Source organism: Euprymna scolopes, chromosome 19, assembly GCF_053919585.1.
Source record: "Euprymna scolopes isolate OS-2025 chromosome 19, ASM5391958v1, whole genome shotgun sequence".
In the NCBI taxonomy this organism is placed as follows: Eukaryota; Metazoa; Mollusca; class Cephalopoda; order Sepiida; family Sepiolidae; genus Euprymna; species Euprymna scolopes.
Genome location: NC_136500.1, coordinates 20847565 through 20865006, shown reverse-complemented (window position 1 = coordinate 20865006; position 17442 = coordinate 20847565). Strand labels below are relative to the sequence as shown.

The window sequence follows — 17442 nt, the reverse complement described above, 5'->3', positions numbered from 1 at the left end:
TTCTATCTCCCCTTTTCTCCACTTTCTCTTCTACCTTCCCTGTTTTTATTCCTTTCTTTTTTTATTATCAGTATTTATTTGCTTTCCCACCAAAGCAAAATGTGACACGGGGTCGTTTTTAAAGTGGGATTAAACCAGCTCCCTGAAAAAAAAGGGAAAAGTATAGAGGGTTTCCCCTCCTTGACTGGGACAAATTACTTTAAGTGCAGCATCTGCAGAACAGATGATATTTATTTGCTTCCCCACTGAGCAAATTAGGGACAAGGCCGATTTTTAATGTGAGAAGTGAAGGGGAAATGGGGACCAACACCCCGGGGAGTAGGGGAGCTGGATAGTGACAATTGGTATGAAGGGTTGCCCCTACATTGACTAAGGTCTTATATGTGGGGATAACCCCACATATAGTCTTTGCTTGCAGTGTCTGCCGGAACAGATACTACACTTTGATTTCCCACCCCCCGAAGGCTAATAACTACTCGTCATTGACTGAAGAGAGTTTGATATGGATATCTTAAACGGTCCTAACTATCGGATTTCAAACTGACGGTACCAATAACTTGTCTCATCTAACAACTTTTTGTACACAAAATATAAATACGCGCTTATATTTCGGATTTTCTTTTTAATTGAACACTCTGCTGGATTTATATATATATATATATATATATATATATATATATATTAATTTTATTTATACAAACATTAATGGCTACATATGTGCATACATGTTTCTGTAATCACCCACGTCGGGGGATTACGTCTTCAGGCCAAGAACTACCTTCAAAAGACTTTTGAAGGTAGTTCTTGGCCTGAAGACGTAATCCCCCGACGTGGGTGATTACAGAAACATGTATGCACATATGTAGCCATTAATGTTTGTATAAATAAAATTAATATACCTGCTCTGTTCACTCATTGAGCACTATTTTGGTAGACACGTGTTGTTTCATTGGATTTACTTCTAGGAAACTAAACTCTACTGGCTATATATATATATATATATATATATGGGTGCCCGGAAAACTCGTCCCCAGACAACTTGTACCCGAAAAACTAGTACCCGGAAAACTCGTCCATTTTTTGTTAGATAGAAAAACTGGTCTATTATTGAATAAATATCGATTGAAAACACATTTTATGATCATTCTTGAAAGCGATATTGTTTTTAAAGGCGACTCCGTACTCCATAATGTTTTTAAAAATTATTTTAAATTGTTTTTACTCTTCTTTTTTTTTTTAAATAAACTTGATCACGAAGTCACTGAACCAATAGGTGTATCAGAATTTGGGGGGAATTTTTGACACCCCTAACACAAAACTTCGAATAAACTATGAAAAAAAAAAAACTCGTAATTTCTCTTTTTAAAGTGGGTTGTTTATTTTTTAATGGAATATACTTCCAAAATAAACTATTAAAGTTGTTTAAAAAAATAATAGAAATATTATTTTTTATTAAAAAAAAAAAAACGGTGTTTACAAAGTGTCTGCGCGCCATGTTTTTTTTTGCGTCATGAAATCAATTGAATTTGATGAGTTACATTTTTTCAATTTTTAAACTTTAACAATCTATCAAAAGTTTTCTAATGGTTCAATTTTTACGATATTTTCAGGTTCAATGTGAGATTTTATGCTCTTTCCAATAAACTGAATATAATATTCTAGACAAGCGTTTTTTTTACCTACCCCCATTTTGAAATGTCTATTCAAATAAAAATAATTAATTTTCTCACCTCAAATTTATATATCACAAATTGACGATAAAAGATCGATAAATAAAATAAGCTAATTTAAAACAAAAAAGAACAGTTATTTGCAAATGTACCTGAAACGTCCAGAGTTTAAAACCTTTTTTAAACCACGTTGAATGTTTTTGTTTTTTTAAGTGAAACTTTATAATGTTGTTATATTGTCCAGAAAATTTCGTAGAATTACGATAATTTTTTCTATATCTTTCAATGTTTTCTTTTAGAGATTAAAAAAAATCACTCCACAAAGAAGAAATAAAATAAATTAAATAAAAAACTAATGTATTTCTTTGAGAGAAGAAAAAAAATCCGTCGAATGTTTTTTAAGGCAAAAACTACCAAGTAAAATGTGATTATTTTTTACCTACGGTGACACATATTTCTTCACGTATTTACACGTATGTGTTGTTTTTACGCCCTTTTGTCCATCCGTATTTCAAAACAGGAAGAAACACCGCTTCGTAACTCCGGTTAATGCTTACGTAATGGCGGTCTTTTCAAATAGTAGTTTTAAAAAATTGTTTCATTTAAAAAAATACATGGAATATAAAATATAAATATGGACAAATTCTGATACATGAAGAATGGAAGCATCCATTGATTAGTATTTTATATAGGTAAGTGATTTTTTTAATTTATTTATATTTATTATTTTTATATATATATATATACTATATATATTTATATATATATATTTTTATATATATTTATATATTTTTTTTATATATATTTATCATATTTTTATTATATTTACTTTTATATATATATATATATATTATTTTTAGATAAAGTTAAAATCCGTTGAATTTCGTGAAATCTTTTTTTAAAGAAAGCTGATTAAAAAAATATTGTATATTTTTCGATAAAACCTTTTATTATTTTAAAGTTTGGTCTTTGCTCCTTTTATTGAAAAAAATTAGGGGTTAAACTACATTATTCATATTGTTATAAGCTTCGAAAGATAGCGGGTCTACATAATCACTCCTTTTTTAATGACGAATTCTGACACTCCTACTGAAAAACGAAACCATATATTTATTTAAAAAAAACACTTTAGTTTTAAAACTTTTTGTGTTATTACGAAACAAAAAAAGAAAGGAAGAAAGCACTTATGCCTTAGCAACGAAAGCAAATATTTTATTCAGAAGAATGTATTAAGCTTAAACAATTCTTGTGTTATCAAATATTAACTTATTATATTGGTATTAAAACTAAACTAAGTATTTTGAATAAAATATTTGTTTTATTATTTGATAATATAAGATTTTTTTTGTTCAAAACTTATTGATGGGGGCAATTCTGCAGAATACAGACGACGGCTATTGTTAGAGGACGATAACTCCAATTTCTTTTTGGTCAAATAACGCGGCAAATAAATAACAAACAAGATTTTTTCCCCGAACAGAAAAATATTTGAAAACCAAAACATTCATTGTATAAAAGTGTACTAATATATAACCGTAAAAATATTTATTTAAAAGTCTGTATAAGAAAATATAATTTTAATAATACAATTTTGTAATGAAAGCAATATTGGAGTTTTATAATAGCTTTTTGTTCGAACAAATCAATGAATTAAATGAAACATTTTTTTTAGAAATTAAAGCAACTTTGAAGGGTCAACAACAAATTAATAATTTAAGTGTTTTTTGACCGAAAAGCGCCACCTGGTGACAGTTTAGTGAAACGCACTAAGAAAAGATGGCCGCCGTCCGCACACTGAAGAAGTACCTTTTGTTGTTTCGTGAACAGAAAAAGTATTAAAACTAAATTAATTTTTATAAACAAAAAATTTGTTTTATCATTTGATAATACAAGAAGTGTTTTTTTTTTCGTCATGACACAAGAAGTGTTAAAAACTAAAGTAATTTTTTAAAATAAAGACCCGACTTCGTTTTTCGTGTCTTCCGTTCCTTTTCGTTACATAATCAACCGTATCCACTTCCGGTACCTTGATTTTTTTTCCAAGCAGTGATCTTGGACATTACCTAAAAAATATACAAATCTATTTTCTTTTGGAGGAGGGGAGGCTCGTTTTAAAACTATATCTACCTCAGTATTTTCTTTAATTTTCTATTTTGAGTGTTTATCGAAACTCCTAAGATGTGATCCTCTCGTGTTCGACATTTTTTGTTCAAACGTAACACTCGATATTACTTGATGTTTTTTTAAACTAAAAAAACTTTTTAAAATAAATTCACCCACTAAAAACTGAACACTTAGAAAAATCAATTTTATTTAAAAAAAAAAACAGTAAACAAGTAAAAATATTTATCAAAAATATTATGGGATATGTATTCTCTTTTAAAAACAATATCTCCTTCAAGAACGGTCATGAAATATGTTTTCAATCAAAATTTATTCAATAATGGACCAGTTTTCCTAACCATCAAAAATGGACGAGTTTTCCGGATACGAGCTTTCCGGGTACGAACTTTACGAGGATGCATTTTCCTGAATTCGATATATGTTATATGTGGTACCTACTTTTAATTACTATTTATCATATTATTCTATTCCATAATTCTCGTTTCATATTTAAATATTACTAGCGGGAGTGAGGCGCCCGGCTTTGCCCGGTCGAAAACTACGCTTAAATATGATATTTTAATTCATCCAGATTTCGTATACATTATTATAGAGTCATGATTCTTGAAGGAAAAAAAAGTATTTGAGTGCCATCAGCTGGAATCGAAACAGAAAGCAAAACTGTAGCATTCAAAGCTGGTAACGTTAACACTGTACCAACGTGACACGCACATGAATAAATTAAAAATTAAAAATTAAGAATAAACTGAGATAAATGCACAAAATGTATAACGATTTTTTTAAATTTTGACGCATTTTTGACTTCTTAAAATTATTTTAACTATCTAAAGACTCAAAGAAGAACAGTCCGTAAAAAATCTAATGATTTGAGGCCTCTAGTGCCGCTCTGCAACTTTTAGTTTCGGAGGAGATAGAGCTTGAAAATATAGAGACAGACATATAGCCTTTTATATATTGGAAATAAACTAAGATGAATGCACAGAATGTATAACGATTTTTTAACTTTGACGCATTTTTGACTTCTTAAAATTATTTTAACAATCTAAAGACCCAAAGAAGAACAGTCCGTAAAAACTCCAATTATCTGAGGCCTCTAGCGCCGCTCTGCGACTTTTAGTTTCGGAGGAGAGAGTTTGAAAATATGGACACAGACAAAGACATATAGCTTTTTTTTTCTATTTTTGCATTTTGTATGATTCTGTTTTTGTTTTTTGTTTTTTTTTAGATAGCTCAATAGTGCAATAGGAGAGCTATAATTTTTTTCTGGAAGGTTTCCACGTTAAAAGGAAGAGGCAGAAAAGTATTTACTCGTTGTCAAAATGTTGGTCTTTTATTGGTAACACCTTCAACTTTATTTTCTGAAAGGTACTTTATAACTATAAGATATAGAAATTAACATTAACGATTATTTTTATACCTACATACATTAGTGTTTTATGCTTACGCAATCACCAGTGTAGAAAGTGATAATTACTGCTTGTCGGAATATTTAAACCCAATCACAAAGTATATATATATATATATATATATATATATATATATATATATATATATATATATATATATATATATAGAGAGAGAGAGAGAGAGAGAGAGAGAGAGAGAGAGAGAGAGAGAGAGAAATAAAAAGGAACAAACCCATCAAATTTTCGTCTTTATTTCGAGACTTCTTCTGGATGAATGAGATTAAGAAACAAAAAAACACCAGTACAAAATATTCGAAAATGTTTCACGTGCAAAGTGTGGCGCTGTTCTATTTCAGAAAAAAAAAAAAACGGAAAAAGACGTTGGAAATTCATAAAGGATGGGGGGGGGGGCTTGCGCTGTTAAAGAGAGGGAAATTTTAGTGACGTCATATAGTCGTAAATGTAATTTTAAAAGAAATGAACGCAGTTAATATTCTTACTGGAAAGAAATATATCTGTTGAAATTCAAATATAGGTTTGTAACAGAAGTGAAATGAGTGTTTTTTTGTTATATAATTTATTGATTGAGATTATATGTATTAATTATAACAGGGAGTGTTTGAATGGTGTGAGAAGGTTAACCTGTGTCTACAGTTAAATAATGTTCTTTTAATAAAAATTTACTTATTAATGGCGCTATATTATAGAAACCTCCACGTTGTTTAATTGAGCTTGAAATTGCGATAAGCGAAGATTCAAGAAGTCTCCGGTGGGGTTTATTTGAAATAAATTTAACTACTCTTGCTTGTTTAAAGTAAAAGGTGTGATTATGCTGCAATGAATGAGAGATTAATGCACTTAGAATTGCTATTTTTTTATATCTATTTTATGTTAACGAAGCCTTTTTTTCTAATTTACGCTGGGTTTCACCAACGTATATTAGAAAAAAGGCTCAGTGAACATAAAATGGATATAAAAAATAGCAATTCTCTAAGTGCATTATTCTCTCATTCATTGCAGCATAATCACACCTTTGATTTTAAACAAGCAAAAGTAGTTAAATTTATTTCAAATAAACCCGCCGGAGACTTCTTGAATCTTCGCTTATCGCAATTTCAAGCTCAATTAAACAACGGGGAGGTTTCTATAATATAGCGCCATTAATAAGTAAACTTTTATTAAAAGAACATTATTTAACTGTAGACACAGGTTAGCCTTCTCACACCATTCAAACACTCCCTGTTATAATTAATACATATAACCTCAATCAATAAATTACATAACAAAAAAACACTCATTTCACTTCTGTTACACACCTATATTTGAATTTCAACAGATATATTTCTTTCCAGTAAGAATATTAACTGCGTTCATATCTTTTAAAATTACATTAACGACTATATGACGTCACTAAAATTTCCCTCTCTTTAACAGCGCAAGCCCCCTCGCCCTCCTTTTTGAATTTCCAACGTCTTTTTCCGTTTTTTTTTTTCTGAAATAGAACAGCGCCACACTTTGCACGTGAAACATTTTCAAATATTTTGTACTGGTGTTTTTTGTTTCTTAATCTCATTCATCCAGAGGAAGTCTCGAAATAAAGACGAAACGTTGATGAACACATAATACAGTTTGTTCCTTTTTGTTTCTCTATTTTTTCGGAATACTATTTCCATTATTTTCACTATATATATTTTCACTATATATATATATATATATATATATATATATATATATATATATATATATATATATATATGAACAAATGATTAATAAAACATGTTAAAAGACATCTTGAAAAAGAGTTACAAACATAATTTTATTTTGTTTTTGTTTTCAAGTAAGATCTTTGACTTACTTGTTGTTTCATCAAATACTTCTGCATGCAAAATCCGATCCCGCATTTTGCTAATTCCTACCCTCTGATGAGAGGGAGAGTATTTCTTCGAAACTCCGCAGATTAAGGACTATCCATCTATCTCGTGTTTCCTTTTCAGATTAAATATGTTTTTAATTCATTTCAAGGGTTTTTTTTAACATATTTTATTAACTGTTTGCTCATATATATGTGTGTGTGTGTGTGTGTGTGTGTGTGTGTGTGTGTGTGTGTGTGTGTGTGTGAAAGGTGTAAGAATGTCACCTGACGAAACATAATTATATTATCTATATATCTATAAAAGTGAACCTGTCTGTCTGTCTGTCTGTCTGTGTACATATCCCTACGCAATAACTCTGTCAATTTTTAGTCTATAGACTCGAAATTTGAAATACCGGGTACTGAGATTTGGGAAAATCGATGTGACGGGTGTCAGCCAGAAATTTGGCTGTTAAGGGGTCAAATTTCAACGATTTGACCTTTAAGAACTCTACCAAACTCCTCCGACAATTTTGGGTCTAGACACTTGAAATTTTAGATATAGGTTCCTTGAACCTGGATCAAACTTAATAAAGTGATTTGAGCCCGAAACTATAAATTTTAAGGGGTCATAATAGAGGTCAAATTAAAAAAAAAATTACTCTTTTTTTTTTGCTCAGCATACACCTCCAAACACCCGGGCAACGCCGGGCTGAAATGCTAGTATATTATAATAATATATTGGGATCATTTTTTTTTTTAATATATCCTAATACTAACCAGAGTACCTATCTACTGCCAAAATTGAATGCTGTAAAAGGAAAAACAAATGCCTAATCAAAAACAATAATATGGTGTTGTGGACAGGATAAAATATAAAAAAAATAAAAACAAAAAAAAGAAAAGAACATCGGATTCATAAGTCATTTCTGGGCAACGCCGTGTTCGCGTTAATATAACGATAAGGACAAATGCCATCTAGCATCAGGTTCGCTTTAAAGAATATTTCCCCGAGTATTTGACGCACAGACACGAAATCTCCATTACAGTACCTGCCACCCACCAGATCATGTAACCCCCCCCCGTCCTTCCAGCGCCTTAAACACACGTTGCGTTCAATAAATGTCCTCCATTGTCTGTGGCGAGATGACACCAGCTAATTATTTCTTTCGCAAAGGTCATATTTAATTGTACTCGCTAGTCTGACATATCAGTAAATATCATTTTTATTGTCAGACCCATTTCGCCTTTATTGATTTTTAGATTGAAAATGAAAAATGATAACGAAGATTTTTAGCATTTCATTTTAAACATACAAATAATAATAATAATAATAATAATAATAATAATAATAATAACTAGTAGACCCGTAAAATTTCACGGATTTAGAAATATATTGAACTAACAAATATGTTTTGATAAACCTAATATTTTTTCTGGATAGCGAAAAAAATTATTGTTTTTTAGACAGAAAAACCAATAACACCCAGCAAATAAAAGTTTATTAACATTCCTATAAAAATAGTGTCCAACTGTATTTTAAATATAGAAATGGCCCAAAATGAGGTAAATTAATAAGTAATAATAAATACTCAGAAAGTTATATTGTGCTACATAGTTCAATTCAAATGATAAAATTACATTGTAAGAGACAATCTTTAATTTACTCCTTCGGTCCAGTACTTCTTGGCAGACAACGTTTTTCTTCTTTTTTTTATGTCTTTCGTCGAAGTCATCTGCACTGGCTATGGAAAGAAGTGGAGAGCACTGGAAATCTGTGAAGACTTATTGTCACTCCGACTCTAGGAAACACACAGTGAGAACTCTTAGTGAGTGCATAATAATAATGTCTTCTCATCCAAATGGACATTGGCCATGGCTGATATCACACAAAATAGCTGTGAAGAGTCAAGGAGAATGCAAGGATTGAGGAGAGTAAACACCAACTAGATCTGCATTGTATAAGTGTGAAGAGTACCGGAACCTTGCAGAGACTTATTTTCAGCCAAATTTAAATCAAGACAAATGGCCGTTGACAGCGATAAATCAATGGTAAGCGGCTGTTGCAATAATGCACAGTAATTTGCGAGGGTTATCGAAAGACATGGAGAGTACTAGAAATATGGGAAGACTTGTGGTCAGTCGAATTCTTGGGAACATCACCTGTTTTTGCTAATGAGCGATCATAGATATTAACGTGAGAACTGATGATGATGATGATGATGATGATGATGATGATGACGACGACGACGACGACGACGACGACGACGACGACGACGGCGGCGGCGGCGGCGGCGGCGGCGGCGATGCTGTGATGCTACTGTTGCTACTGATAACTGGTATTTTATTTTGGTTGAAGGGATAAACCTTTATTAAAATATTTGCAAATCATTGATCATAGATAAAAAAAAAAAAAAATCCATCAACACAGGGGTTCTTCGAACGTTCTGGCTGGTTCAAAGCATATGTTCTGAGCTGTCTCAGGATTCAGGCATTATTTTCTTATTTTAGAGAGAGAAAGGGTTCTTGTCAAGTGCATGAGGCACCCACACTAAGCAATCTCGGTGGGGCTGATTATAGATCTTGAACCCGCCCAGAATGTATCCTTTTGTAAGGGGGGGGATTACCCACTAACAACTGAGCTCGGTCTTACTTCGGCACAGAGGGAAACGGGCAAACGAAATTAACCGCATTACATCAACGGTGAAAGATTATTTGAAGAACACACGTTACAAATAACAAAAATGTAATTCATTGATGTCAGAACGTTACATGTTTAAATAAAACAGACATAAAAGCTGAACAAAATAACTCTGATAATATTCAGTAACATTAATTTTATATGTAAGACGTAAACACGCACACACAAAAAACACTTAAGGGGGCGGTCAGAACACTAAAAAGATCTTTCGGTTGGAATATATAAATAGCGAATTAATTTTTGGCATCCGTAGAATGTCCGATCTCCAGCTTGAACAAACTCGTCTTGGAGAGGCTCCGTGTTTTGACAAGCTTCCGAGTCTAAGCTTTACTCCTGATCTGAAGTGGAACACGTACATCAAACTCCTTGCCAAGGTCGCTGGAAAGATGGTGAGATCAGTCTACCGCTCCAGTCGATATCTCACTGCTGATGCAATTCTCTACCTGTATAAGAGGCAAGTACGTTCAAGAATGGAGTACTGTTACCAAATCTGGGCAGGAGCTGCTAGAAACAGCTTATACTGCTTTGACAGAGTTCAAAATAGACTTCGTAGCCTTTTTTTTTTTACATAGGCATCATCACTTATCAAGGCCAAGAGGCCACTCAAGGATAAGGGTTAAAGAGTGTACAGTAGACATTGGACAATATAGTAATCATTAGTAATGAAAATTTGGTAAATTTGATAACTTATATAGAACGGCTCATCAAGAACTTATTTACGTTAGATTTGAACACAACCATATTGTAGTCAGCCGGAAAGCAGGAAAACGGAAGACAATTCCACAGGCATGCAGTTCTAAGAAAGAAGCTTTGTTCATGGAATCTACGTTTAGGTTTAGGCACAGATAAAGAGTGGGGGGAATTATTAATAGTGTTTTCAGCTAAACGAGTGTTTCTTGTGAAAGTTTGGCGAGGGGGGAACTATAGATTGAAGCTCAGTTGAACACCTTCCATGAAAATAACGATACATCAGAGACAAACTCGCAACATCTCTTCTGTGAGATAGAGGTTGCAATGAAGAGAAAAGGACATCTCCTACGAGGCTACGAAGTCTATTTTGAACTCTATCAAGGCAGGACAAGTCCTTTCTAGCAGCTCCTGCCGAAATGTGGCAACAATATTCCATCCTTGGACGTACCTGGCTCTTATATAGATAGAGAATAGCATCAGCTGTGAGATATTTACCGGATCGATAGAAAGATCCCACTATTTTTCCAGCGGCTTTGGCAACAGATTTGATGTACGTGTTCCATTTAATATCAGGAGTAAAAGTCAAGCCCAGAAGATTGTCAAAACTTGAGGCCTCCTGAAGACGAGAGCCATTCATTTCAATTGATGCCAGATGTGGATCAGAATGTTGATGATGTAAAGAGAGAAGCTTGGTTTTCGATGCATTAAAAGTAACCAGCCACTCCTTTCCCCATTGTACTACGTTCTCAAGATCAGAGGAGAGAGAATTGGAGAGAACTTGCTCGTTTACTGTCTTAGATGTGCTACCATAAATGGTAGTGTCGTCAGCATAAATGTCTACAAATGATGTAAGGATGTGATTTGGAAGATCATTAATGTAGATCAGGAAAAGAGTTGGGCCCAGGATGGACCCCTGAGGGACACCGGCATTTATACTGTGAGCTTCTGATTTTTGCCCCTCAACTACTATTATGAACCTATCAGAAAGAAATGATTTAATAATTGAGAAGACATTTCCAGCTATACCATAGCTAGAGATCTTATGAAGTAAACCTTTATGCCATACCCTATCAAAGGCCTTAGATATGTCAAGAGCAATTGCCCTAGAAAGGTGGCCTCCGTCGAGAGATTTGCTAATCTTATGAGATATAACTGTAAGCACATCTGCTGTAGATCTAGAACGGAAACCATATTGAGTGTCACTAAGAAGGTTATTTTTGTTGAGATGGTTGATTACTTCTGTATTTAACACAGATTCCAGCAACTTACTCATGACGCACAGGAGACTTATTGGACTGTACTGCGAGGGGGATGAGCGATCACCTGAATTCTTAAATACAGGGCATACTGATGAAATTTTCCAGGGAGATGGGAAACTATTCTCCTTAAGACAACGTTTAAACAGTTTTGTAAGTATGGGCGCTAGTTCAGATTGAAGTTTTTTGAGTACTATAATTGGAATACCGTCAGGGCCAGTTGCTTTACTGGAATCAAGGTTTTTGATTAGCTAGGCAATATCACATAGCGTGTTTTCTGATACAGGAGGAAATATTGGGGGTTGGCGGCCTTGGTCGCAAAGGGTAGAATTAGCTGCAAAGTTTTTGACAAAGAGTGTGGCTTTGTCTGATGCTGACGAGATTACCTCAGGTTCATTGATAATAGTTGGGATGGAGCACACGCTTCTGTTCAGGATTCTGTTTGCTATTTGCCAAAACTGGTGGGAACCAAGCCGCTGCTCAGCTACTTTGGACTTAACAGATTGAGCATACAACTCTCTTGAGTTCTTTATTACTTTCTTACAATGGTTGCTGGCAGTCCTGAAAGCGGCTTTAGTTTCCATACATCTATTATGTTGGAAGCAGTGGAAAAAGTGATTTCTGTGCGCAATGGCAGCAGCACATTCTGGAGAGAACCATGGCTGGCTGTTAGGTTTTTGCTGAAACTTTTTCGAGGGTATGAAACGGTCAATACCTACAATTAACCATTCCGTCAGGTCTAATACTTAAGAGGACACATCCTTTTTAAACATGGAATGCAGAGGTAGATCAGATATAAATGTACGGAAGCTATCCCAGTCAGCCTTAGTGTATCGATATACTGTACGATGGAGAGGTACGTCTGGGGACATATTACATTTCATTTTTATCTTAAATGATACAACAGAGTGGTCGGAAAATCCAAGAGGTGACAGAACAGAAACTGAACATAGTTCAGGGCAAGTTGTGAGAAAAAGGTCTAGTAGGCTCGCATACTGGCTGTCATTGTTGGGTCATTGCCTAGTGGAGGATTCTCTTTTGTCTTCTCTCCAACCTCTTTCCCACAGAAGAGGCGTTGCTAGCCTGTCTCTGCTTTAACGTTATTTCCATGGCAAGTGCTCGTTTGAGCTTCAATCTATGGTCTCTCCTCGCCAAACTTTCACGAAAACCACTCATCTAACTGAAACCACTATCAAAATTTTCTCACTCTTTATCTGTACTTAATCCTAAACGTAGATTCCATATACAAAGCTTCTTTCTTAGAACCGCATGCCTGCAGACTCTTTTTCGTTTGTCTGCTTTCCAGTTGACTACAATATGATCGTCTTCAAGTCCAATGTAAAGAAGTTCTTGATGACTCGTCCCTTTATGTAATTCAATTTACCGAATTTCTACTGCGATATTGTCCCATTGACTACTGTACACTCATTTACCCTTATCCTCAAGTGGTCTCCTGGCCTTGATAAGTGGAGACTCCTTTGTAAAAAAAAAAAGAAAAATTTAAAACACAAACCCACAGACATCATTTTTTATTTACAAAGGAATCACCACTTATCAAGGCCCAGTAACCACTCCAGGATAAGGGTTAAGGAGATACAGTGGTCTTACTGGTTGTGCGGTGATAATGGCTTGAATTTAAGTTTAAAATCAAAATGTCAAGTATCATGGTGCAATTGTGCTTTAAACAGAAACATTAATTTCGAACGCACTCCTGTCATATCAAAGAACCTACTGTTGATTTTATATGTTGGATCTTTCAGCTTGTGTGGTATAAAACTTCTCAAATGCATTTGTGATGTTATACTGTGTGAGGTGCTTACTTTGGTCAAGATCACCTGTTCCTTCTTTCATAGGATTATTTCAGTTATTGATTATCAATACTTATCGAAGACATTCCGATACATACCCTGTCTAAGAACACTGCCAGGAACATAAATTCCCTTTGTGTGAAATTTCATAAAAATAGGCCCAGGTGTTGCAGAATCTATAGGGAACTCTCTCTCTCTCTCTCTCTCTCTCTCTCTCTCTCTCTCTCTCTCTCTCTCTCTCTATCTATCTATCTATCTATCTCACACACACAATGTTCCTTGTATATATATATATATATATATATATATATATATATATATATATATATATATATATATATGAGCAAACAGTTAATGAAATATGTTAAAAAAACACTTTGAAATGAGTTAAAAACATATTTAATCTGAAAAGGAAACACTAGATAAATGGATAGTCCTTAATCCGTGGAGTTTCGAAGAAATACTCTCCTTCTCATCAGAGGGTAAGAATTAGCAAAATGCGGGATCGGATTTTGCATGCAGAAGTATTTGATGAAACAACAAATAAGTCAAAGATCTTACTTGAAAATAAAATAAGTTAAGCAGAGGGAATATGGTAAAGAAAAAGGTGATTACACATTAATGGATAGTCTGGTGGAAGATAAAAAATCCAGTGACGGTAAAATCCAAATGTAAAACTCCAAGAAAGTTAAAAGAATTTCCATTTGTACAAGTATTTTACAAGGAAACCCCGTAATTGGAAGAAGATGGTCCATAATAATCCAAAGGCAGAAATCCATGGAATAATTCACAAAAATGTGTACAAGGAAAAAATAATATTAATAAAAGAAAAATAAGATGTGCTTTTCACTCTACTTCCGAGACATAACTATAAATAAAAAAATTCTTTTAACTTTCTTGGAGTTTTACATTTCATTTTCTCTAGGCTGTTTTTGAACCCAGTCAACGACGGGTACTTCTGCTTGTATATATATATATAACAAAACTTTTACAGCCAATTTATATTAATTGTTGACGTGTTTCTTAGTAATATTTAAAGACGCTATTGGCTTCAACAGTGACCCGACCAAGGCTAGGAATTACGCAACAATTTTTCCCATCCCTATTCTCCGGTAGGCGTATACATTTATTTATCATAGCATAGCTGTCCCTTCCTTTCTTTTTTTTAAGTTTCTATTTTCTAATGTCAGCGTTATATTGTATTTTTTATTTTTTATTTATATGTTTTGTTTTTTGTTTTTCTTGTATTTTTCGTTTGAACTTGATGACCTGCTGCAATTTTTTAGAAAGCATGCGGTGGCGATCAAACCAAAATCAGTTTTGATCGACGCGAACCACAAATGATATTTGCTCGTTAGTTTGCTGTTGATTTTTTAAGAAAGTAAATAACAGTTGATCACAAACAGAAATTTACGAAAATTTACTCATTTATTTGCCGCATGTAATAATAGTACGTCTCTTGTATTTTTTAGGCATCAAATTTTCTTGTCGTATTTTCAAAGTCAGACCTAAATAGCATTTCGACTAGCAAATACACACTTTGCATTATGATTTTGCATTTGATTAGAGAATTTTCGGTACTGATCCAGAACTTGGTCTAAGATCTCGTCGGCATCTACCGGCAGTTTGAGGTAAATCATGGGAAAAGTTACCGGAAAAAGTCAACGAACATTGCCAGATGATAAATTCAAAACGCTGAAAACAAAACTTGAATACAAGAGGATAAGATTATTATTATTTTTTTTAATTTTTGTCAAGAAAAATTATATTAAAAAAGATTTTCAACAAATGTTTCGAAGAAATACGGGGTTTAAACGAAAACATATAAACAAATTAGAAGAATTAAATGTTTTTTTTTAAAACTTTTTCACGAAAAGTTTCTAAGAAGTTATTTTCTGAAGAAAAGTTTCAATAAAATAAGTTTTTTTTTATTCTAACGACAAAAATAATTTTTATTTCATGGAAACAATTATAATTGAAGACAATTTTTTTATTTCCAAGAATAACATCAGGTAAGTGATTTTTTCCTATTAATGAAAATATCGTCTGCCGACAGCTGATTGTTCATTGAATAATTACATCGGCTTTTCCGGGTGCTTTTCCAGCAGCTTACCGTAAACTGCTGGAAGATGCCGATATGACCTTGGGTCAGGTTTTGGATCAGTACGCATTTTTCATTTGTTGTTGTACTGCATTAATGAAAATAAAATAACATCCTTCACTACAATTTATTTAAAATATTACTTAGTTCAGATCAGATGATTGGGGAAACATGTTGAAGGAATCACCAAAAACAAAAATTAGCTAATGTTCATTTATTAATTAATGTGTCATTATATTGTCAATAAAAAAAGGTACATAGCTATGTTTTAAAGTCCAGTCTTGACGACTACTAATATGAAGCCTTTTTAAATAATCACCTAAAAATAATCATCAGTAAAATGGGGGGGGTATACTGCATTTTAACTTGAAGAATATAATAACAGTTGTTTATTTTACCTTTTCCAAATGTGCAAGAAAATAAAAATAATAATGATTTCATTGCATTCCGCGAAACGCCATGTAGACACACCTAGTTTCTAAGCTGGGGAGGAGCTGCTACAAGTACCCTTTTCTGCCTTGATAGGTACAAAACCAGCTTCAAAATCTAATGAGAGAAGCCTTCTTCTCCACCATACTTCCTCGTTTTGGGTTGTGAGGATAAGTCTCTTTGTTGCTTCGGTTGCTTGAAGACTTGGGTAGAAAGTACTAGTCAATAATCTGTTCTTGACAATTAGCTCGACAGGTGTGAGTCCAGGAACTGGCTCAGTATGTCGGACTGAGGTACGTTGCCTGGGTATTACCCAGGAAGTCCACCCTTCCAGATTTTGCCACCCGGCTTTCGGGTGGGGTAAGTTTATTGCTTGCTGACTGAGGCGCCCCGACAAGAGATGCCGACGGGTAATGCCCCGGCAATATTTGCTAGGCAAGAGTGCCCCTCTTTTAGGGGAGCTTTCTTGGCACCCCCACTTTCTCATCCTTGTATGACATCATACTGAGGTGGGCAGCATTTAAATCTCTACTTCCTCTTTTTCACAGAAGAGACGTAACAAGTCTGTTTCTGCTCGATCGTTATTGTGATGGCAGCCACTCAACTGAGCTTCTATCTATGGACCCCTCTATAGATCATCTGCAACATATACTCGTCTGTCTACAGCAACTGCTAACAATTTCTCTTACTATCTATCTGTGCCTAAAACTAAACGTAAATTCCATGAGCAAAGTTTCTTTCCTAGAATTGTCTGTGTGGAACACAGTACCGCAGGACTGTTTCTCAGCTGACTATAACATGACCGCTATCAAGACTAACGTGAACAAGTTGCTGTTGAGCTACCCTCTAAAATAAATAAACATTATCCATTGTCGCCATTCCGATAATCACGGTGTAGTCTCACCGGCCAACTGACACTCATTAACCTCTATCCTCGAGTAACTTTCGGGCCTTGATAAGCGATGGCCCTCCAGTATAACAAATGAAAAATGACAAATTATCTACTTTATAATAATAAAAAAAATATCCTATCATTTTCTGTCACGGTCAAGTGATTAGCAGGTCGTGGGCCCAAGACAGCATAGCGGCTTTGTTCAAACCAACTGTTTCAAATTAATCCGACGGTCAATTCACCTGGGAGAAAGGAAAACTGATTTTGAATGAGGCTCCAATGTGTCACAGATGAAAGGACTCTATTCAAATAAGATGCATCCAGTTAATCCGTGTGCTATTGTAAACCTTAAACGTGACAGACGAACGAAAATGCTACTTAAAAATCAAACATGACAAAGCAAGGAAACTAATATTTCAAACTTAAACTGAATGGATATTACATTTACAAATGGAAATACATTTACAATAGAAATACTTAGGCAAGAAAGACAAAAAAATACTATTTAATTTT

General features: G+C 33.8%; 1 protein-coding gene across 1 annotated transcript in view; it reads right to left on the bottom strand.

The window, feature by feature from the left end:
- The window catches only part of LOC145303479 (sodium-driven chloride bicarbonate exchanger-like), a 492397-nt gene that overhangs the window by 258361 nt on the left and 216594 nt on the right, over positions 1-17442 (bottom strand). The window lies entirely within an intron of this gene.